The 8,447-nt window shown below is 41.3% G+C and overlaps 1 long non-coding RNA gene across 1 annotated transcript; it reads right to left on the bottom strand.

Annotated features, from left to right (window-relative positions):
• Window positions 1-5,911: 5,911 nt before the first annotated feature.
• On the bottom strand, window positions 5,912-7,605 carry LOC119123479. Its single transcript, XR_005098068.1, has 2 exons — window positions 7,535-7,605; window positions 5,912-6,045 (listed from the first exon to the last, which is right to left on the bottom strand). It is a non-coding gene; the product is annotated as an uncharacterized LOC119123479 (long non-coding RNA).
• Between the last annotated feature and the right edge of the window lie 842 nt (window positions 7,606-8,447).

Here is an 8,447-nt window from a genome sequence, read left to right as displayed (position 1 = left end):
TGGTATCATGACGTCAGCGCCCTGACATGACTCACCAGGGAGTTTCCCGCCCAAAGTGGGACAGGCGTCATCGCAACAAAAGAAATATGTGATTCACCGTCAAAATAACGTTACAATTGGAAATGACATAAATCAATTTGAGTTATTAATACAGTGGAGCCTCGGTTTTCGAACGTCCCGGTTCTCGAACAAATCGGTATTCGAACAAAGAATTCGAGATTTTTTTGCTTCGGATGTCGGACGAAATTCGGTTGTCGAACCTCGCGAGATGAGCCGAGAGGACCCGCATGCCAACTGCCTCCGTTCGTTATTACGTTCTCGTTACTCTGAGGATTGCATCAACTCTAATCATGAAGCAAGTGGGAGCAGTAAAGCCATCCTAAAACACAAAGACGCTCCTAAAGCAATGCGACAGTGATCGCCCGGCGCGCTGCGGTTGCGCGATCGGACCAAATTAAGCTTCCTGCGCACTGATGTCCACTTAAATTTTTGGAAAGTACTACATCAGGACTTTGAAAATATTTTCTAAATTTCAGCGACGGCTCTGTCACAATAATGCGACCAGCGCGGTGCAGTTGCGCGGTCGGCAACGCGCTACGGTTGCGCGTTCGGCGCTGCGCTGCAGTTGCGCGATTGGACAAAAATGCGCAAATGAAAAAATGCTTAAAAAAGGCGTTGGTTTGTTTGGTTTTTTTGGCTTGGAACGGATTTTTTTTTTTTTTTTTTCATTATTTGTAATGGGAAAATATGATTCGGGATTTGAACGATTCACTTCTTGAACAGCCTTCTGGAACGGATTGTGTTCGAAAACCGAGGCTCCACTGTAATTAAAATAAAATTGTGTAAAATTTCTTACTTATATGACATTGTATCCTGGCCATTTGTGTCACCTTCACTTCCCTTGCTTTTTATAAATAAATAAATAAATAAATAAAGTGTTAAAGCAAATATAATAAAACTTCCAAAAGGTAGAGATTCGTCCCATTTGCAACTTCTGTAAACATAACAGTAATGTACTCATTACTTCTAATAATGGTAACTTTTGGGTCAATTGTGGCCACGTTTGGCCAAAAGAAATCCATAAAAAAGTACAAGTGCAGATATTATCTGATGACCATTTATTAGCAATTCAAGAAATAAATATGGTAATGTACTGAGAATGCTGTAGGCTATATTAATCAACGAATTTTTGTGCTATTTTCCAACATGTGCATTGGACAAAAAAAAATAGAATTTGAAAGGCTCGAACATAATTTTTTTTTTTACAAATATTCTGTACCAGTGACAAGGACTGTTTTTATTCCAAAGCGTTAGACTTTAAAATATGCAAGAAACTTTTAGAAAAAGACAGAAGCAACCGTAGTTGATCTGTCTCCACTCAGGGCTGTTGAGCCGTGTTGCATCATGCCAGACCTTTCCAGACCGAGACAAGCGTGAGCTGAACGCCAGCCGATCACAGCCTGATTGGTCTGTGGCACTGGGGGAGAGGCACCGACCTGACCACATACAAAGATGGTAGATTGGTTGCTAGAAAGTAAGTTGCGACTACAAAGATAGTGGAGGAACGCAAGCTAAGTAACTAGGTAGATAGTTTGTTAAATTGGTAGGTGGTGTCAAGGTATACAAATGTACGGTGGAAAAGTCTCGCTTAACACGAGTGTAAAAGAAAAAGCACATTTAGTGTAATGTTGGATTTGGTCCACAATTTAGGGAGCGCTATCTGCGCCTCACGGCAAAAGCCATTGCCAATCACCTGTTATCCAATTTACTCACTGCGTGCTCGTTTAATTTCTTCAGATTTAGGAACATGCAAAGACACTGAAGCAGAAATTAGACTTACACAGGTTGGTTGAGTTCAATCATAATTCTTGTTAAGAAAGCTCTGTTTTCAGGAAAGTACAATACAGCGCTGGGCCTTTCAAGAGCAGAAAGTCTCCATTCAGAAAAGGCAACGTTCAAGGTTCTTTGGTCAGCTTATATTCAGTTGGTGTGGGGCGAGTTTGATGGGTGATGAGTCGTTGGGGTGGGGCGAGTTCGCAGTAGTGTTTGATTCAATGGGAGTGGGTGCTGGTTATGGACGATTCGGTGTGTGTGTGGGGGCTGCCGTCTTCCATCCTGTCTTTCGGCCTTGGTGATCATCTTTGGCAGAGTCCTTGGCTGTCTCCCTCTGGCACCTGCTGGTTTTATCTCCAAGTGACCTTCCTGTAAACATTCTGCTCCATTCCTACACTGTCGCACCTCATCCATTCGTCATTCTTTCAATTTTGTCATTTTGTACGGAATTATGTGAGCTTTTGGCTGTGACATCATCAATTTATTAATGTTCCCTGACGATGCAAAGTTTGTTCTTTTGATACTCCATGTCTTTGCTTACATCATTACATTCTTAGTTTAATCATGCTTCCGCACGTATCTCTTCTTTGTTAAGCAAAATATTTCCCTCTGTGCAGAGCGTTCAGTAGTAATCGAAAAGCTGGCGTCTCACATTTAGGCGACATATGATGTTTAGTCAAAACACAAGATATACCGTATTTTCCGCCCTAAAAGGCGCACCTAAAAACCTAAAATTTTCTCAAAAGCCGACAGTGCGCCTTATAGGCCAGTGCGCCTTATATATGGATCAACTGATGAATTTGTTGATCCATACTGGTTGTACACAGTGCTCTGCCAAAATGTTTCAGTACGTTTTAGTACGACTAATAAATTACAAGGTCGCATCGCTTCCCAGCATTACGGCAACTGTAGTCAGGGGGCGTCACCGAATAGCTGTTGTACCCGCGAGGCTATTTCCTGTCAAAATAGGCTGCTCTGTTAATGTTTCGAGTAAATCTACGGATCGATATGGAAGGGAAACATAGGTAAGTAGTACCAATGCGTTAGATCGAACTTTAGTCAGTTCCGATCATTTTATAGGAGATCGTTTGAGAAACGCGATTGTTTACACTTTGCTGAGGCTCATGGGAGATTGCGAGGTGAGGCTCGTGAGACTTTGCGGATGGCTAATGCTATTGCGATAGCTGCTATACGTACCAGGCTATTTCATGTCAAAATAGGCTGCTCTGTTAATGTTTCGAGTAAATCTACGGATCGATATGGAAGGGAAACATAGGTAAGTAGTACAAATGCGTTGGATCGAACTTTAGTCAGTTCCGATCATTTTATAGGAGATCGTTTGAGAAACGCGATTGTTTACACTTTGCTGAGGCTCATGGGAGATTGCGAGGTGAGGCTCGTGAGACTTTGCGGATGGCTAATGCTATTGCGATAGCTGCTATACGTACCAGGCTATTTCATGTCAAAATAGGCTGCTCTGTTAATGTTTCGAGTAAATCTACGGATCGATATGGAAGGGAAACATAGGTAAGTAGTACAAATGCGTTGGATCGAACTTTAGTCAGTTCCGATCATTTTATAGGAGATCGTTTGAGAAACGCGATTGTTTACACTTTGCTGAGGCTCATGGGAGATTGCGAGGTGAGGCTCGTGAGACTTTGCGGATGGCTAATGCTATTGCGATAGCTGCTATACGTACCAGGCTATTTCATGTCAAAATAGGCTGCTCTGTTAATGTTTCGAGTAAATCTACGGATCGATATGGAAGGGAAACATAGGTAAGTAGTACCAATGCGTTAGATCGAACTTTAGTCAGTTCCGATCATTTTATAGGAGATCGTTTGAGAAACGCGATTGTTTACACTTCGCTGAGGCTCGTGAGACTTTGCGGATGGCTAATGCTATTGCGATAGCTGCTATACGTACCAGGCTATTTCATGTCAAAATAGGCTGCTCTGTTAATGTTTCGAGTAAATCTACGGATCGATATGGAAGGGAAACATAGGTAAGTAGTACCAATGCGTTGGATCGAACTTTAGTCAGTTCCGATCATTTTATAGGAGATCGTTTGAGAAACGCGATTGTTTACACTTCGCTGAGGCTCGTGAGACTTTGCGGATGGCTAATGCTATTGCGATAGCTGTTATACGTACCAGGCTATTTCATGTCAAAATAGGCTGCTCTGTTAATGTTTCGAGTAAATCTACGGATCGATATGGAAGGGAAACATAGGTAAGTAGTACCAATGCGTTAGATCGAACTTTAGTCAGTTCTGATCATTTTATAGGAGATCGTTTGAGAAACGCGATTGTTTATAGAGGGCTCGTTGGTTATTGGCTAGTGGATGCATACCGCAACCCTAGTCAACCTCAGTTTGATGCAGTATAGCTTCTATTTTATGCGCCTTATAAGCCGGTGCGCCTTATATATGGACAAAGTTTTAAAATGGGCCGTTCATTGAAGGTGCGCCTTATAACCCGGTGCGCCTTTTAGGGCGGAAAATACGGTACTCAAGTACTGAACGGTCAAGACGACTCTGGCCGTGTCCATGATTTAGAGAACAAACATCAGGCATGCATTACACAGTTCCTTAAGGGTCATTAAGCTATTTAAGCAACATATCAAAAGACATTTATTTTGCAGTGCACAGAAATACATATTGAATCGTGAAGTTGTAGCAACCTCTGTTATTATCTTATATCAAAGAATGTCTAGTTATGTCTGCTTTATTGGTTGACTCCATGAATATACTTGTCTGCTTATATACTTTATCCAAAGAGATGTGAGCGTATCTGTTATTGTGGCTAGGCGGGTTTCGTGTCTTTTGACCCTATTCCTTCAGTAAACAAGCTGATGTCGCTTAATGTCACAAAACTGCAATCAACCGTCACCAACATGGATGTGCACGGGCATCTATCTCCACTTATGCCCACATCAACCTCTGAAAATATCACAGTGGTACCCCCGGTGTTTTTATATTTTTGAGTGTTTTCCTCATTAAGAGACATTGTGATTGCTGTTCTGCAGGGTAGGGGAGCTTAAATGATAGAGCGGGCTACTGTTTTTCATCGGTGCTACTCAGTGACGTGCGGTGAGGTTCATGACTGGGGAGCAGTGCCGGCTCTACGCAGGGGCAAGAGGGGGCAACGCCCCCTCAAACAGATGTCCTGCTCCCTCGAATCAAACTTTTAGAAGTGAAAAATCCGCTGATAAAAACACACGTTAATCAGCCCCCTCTCTTCTCTCATGTCGGTGCAGTGTGTGTCCTCACACAGCCTGCTGTCAGGACTCCGCGCCCCTCCGTAAACATCCAATCACTGTGAGTATGCAAATGAGGCAAGACGCAGCCAGAGAGTGTCAAGTTACAGTCAGCGCGGTATATAGAGTTGGAAGAAGCAGTAAAAACTCCACCAAACTCGTCGTAATGACCCGTGATATAACTAATGATTAACGACAACTCAAATAATAGTTAATATAACATTCATATTATATGCTCCCCCCCCCAGAGAGATTGCCACCTTATTGTGGTCAGGGGGTTTGCGTGCCTCAGTGACCCTAAGAGCAATACCAGCAGAAGCTTTATTCTTCAGGTGGGACACCCAAGCTGGACAGGTCTTAGTGTAGAGGCCTGACAGAGTGCAATCCACTTCTCCAGGTTGAGATCTGGACACACAGCTAACAACTGCCGTGAAGAAAACACTAACAGTGTTAAAAATGTGTAAAAAAAAAAAAAAAAAAAAGAACATGCCCCCTTCACCTTTCTGACTGCCCCCTCTTATGTGCATTCCTAGAACCGGCCCTGCTGGGGAGGCATTGACGTAAGGGTAAAATGTGTCCGGCACCTAACCGTGTCACAAAAAAGTCTATATTAATATTGATATTATTATTATTATTTTAATAAACATTTATGTTATAACTTGTCTGGTGTTTTATTCCTTGTTTTTATATTCGCCAATCAAAACATAAAAATCAGACATTTGGTTAACTGCTTTATATGACAATATGTGTGTGTTTTACGTTGTTATATGAGTTGGTGTCCACCAAAATAACAAATGTCGGCATAACGGGTTTTTTTCCAACCTTTTATTCAAACACAAACACATTCGGTATAATAACACCATCAACTACAAGCCAACAAATACAAAATTAAAATATCTATGTCGGCATCACGTGTGTCGGGTGGCAATGGCATAGCAGCAATGCTGTCTGTCACTCACTCACTCACTCACTCACTCACTCACTCACTCACTCACTCACTCACTCACTCACTCACTCACTCGTGAAGACCAATCAGCAGCGCCAGCGAGCGTTAGATGGAGGAGGGACCTTACGATTCAGTGACGTAAATTCCCGTTCACGAACGAATCGTGAATTGCATTTCCCGTTCACCGTGAGAACGGATCAGTGAGGGAACGAATCCTGGCTTTCCCATTCGCTAACGAGTCAATGATAGGGGTTTAAATCGCGGGTTTTGACACGATACGATATTTGCCGATATCTTAAAGCCTGCTGTGATTCATTCACGATACATCACGATATAGTGCTCCACGATCGATATTTTTATTTTTTAAATAAAAAATATAGAACAATATCCTGATTTATAACAATTCATACGCAAAATCAACAAGGTACTGCAAAAAGAGTATTGTAGTATACAAAGTGCTTATTTTAACACTGAACTTTATCAAATTCCTATATTTTTTCTCATATAAGTAAAGAAAAATGAATATTCTTTCTTTTTTTGTAATACCATTAACTTTAAAGTGCATTACTGAACTATTTATTTACAATAATTTTAATTGTCCGTTGAGCCATCTTTTCTTTGGAATCCAAAGTGCTTCCAAACGAATGTCTTGAAGCCCAAAGGGGAGCGAATTTCCTCGTCTTCTTGGACACTAGCCATAGCACCAGCCCAGGAGCCGCGTAGTTGTCGGCTCCCCTTTCACGTGCCTACTCTGCTCACAACACAGCACGCCGCGTACTGCTCCCGGAAAAAGGAAGCAAGCAACAATGAACTGGATTTCAAAATAAAGTCGCGTCTAATGTCCGAGGTCAAACACGGCGATATAAATCGATGTTTACGTTTAGCATCGATGCCAATAAATCGTAGAGCATTATATCGATTAATCGATGTGTATCGATGAATCGTTACACCCCTAGTCAATGAGTGAACTGCCTTCCTGTGCATCAACGGATCAGTCAGTGAATATGTTGCGTCTCCTGGCGTGAACTATGTAAGCCAGAATGTAGAGTTACGATTTACTTATAGTAGGTTTTAAAATAACGTGTATGCATATATATGCCTAAATGTTGTTATTCAATATATCGACTGCAGTTTCACATTAGATTGCTGGTTTGAGATGTACTTTTATTATTATTATTATTATTATTATTATTTTAATAAACATTTATGTTATAATTTGTCTGGTGTTTTATTCCTTGTTTTTATATTCGCCAATCAAAACATAAAAATCAGACATTTGGTTAACTGCTTTATATGACAATATGTGTGTGTTTTACGTTGTTATATGAGTTGGTGTTCCCAAAATTAACAAATGTCGGCATAACTTTTTTTTTCAACCTTTTATTCAAACACAAATACATTCGATATAATAACACCATCTACAATCCAACAAATACAAAATTAAAACATCAATGTCGGCATAAAGTGTGTCGGCTGGCAATGGCATAGCGGCAATACTGTCTGTCAGTCACTCGTGAATCTTCGCGAACGACCAATCAGCAGCGCCAGCAAGCGTTAGATGGAGGAGGGACTTTACGAGTCAGTGACGTAATTTCCCGTTCACGAACGAGTCAGTGATGCAATTTCCCGTTCACGACCGGGTGAGAGACTGTTGCCAACGGATCAGTGTGTAAGTGTTGGATTATAGAAAGAAATGTGTTAATTACCCGAGCCAATTATTATTATATATAATAATTGGGGGAGGGGGTAGTTGTATTGTTTGATGTGTATGGGTTATTTCCACTGGATGTTATTAAAAAAAAGAAAAGAAAAAAAAGCCGTATTAGTGTTCGTTCGAACGAATCTTTTGAGTGAACTGATTCTAAAGAGTCAGTTCACCTAAAAGAACTGGAATGCACATCAATATTGTTCACTGTAAATTTGAACTGGAGATCTCTTATTCTACAGGTAGGCGCATGAAGCATCCCCGGGATCACTAGCACCCCCTGCCATAAGGTTGGAGAACCTTTTTTCGTAGCCTTTTCAAAGCCGTTTTGTTCATGACGAAAAACACAAGATATTATATACACCAGCTTAACTACGGAAATTAATTAATATAGCCACAGTGTTTGAACACTTAAACAGCGACATAAAGACAGAGAGCAGTTCAGTCTAACTGCCGTGTGATTACGCAATCCTCAGAGGAGGCTTGACAGGACTTTGGCACCTGCGTGAAGCTGGCCCCCCACCCCACGCAAAATTTAAGGAAAATAGTCTGTTTCGTTTGTGCTTCGTTTGTGCTGGTTTGTGCAGCAAAAATTTTCGTTTGTGCTGCTATGGTTTTTTAGTTATGAAAGATTATTTTATAGGTCATCCAGAGTTCACCCAGCCCCCCATCTGCTCAAAATGAACCCAAAATGGTACCGTTCGT

Source organism: Syngnathus acus, chromosome 5 (genome assembly GCF_901709675.1).
Source record: "Syngnathus acus chromosome 5, fSynAcu1.2, whole genome shotgun sequence".
NCBI lineage: Eukaryota > Metazoa > Chordata > Actinopteri > Syngnathiformes > Syngnathidae > Syngnathus > Syngnathus acus.
The sequence above is the reverse complement of the archived record's forward strand: the minus strand, read 5'-3'. Positions and strand labels throughout refer to the sequence as shown.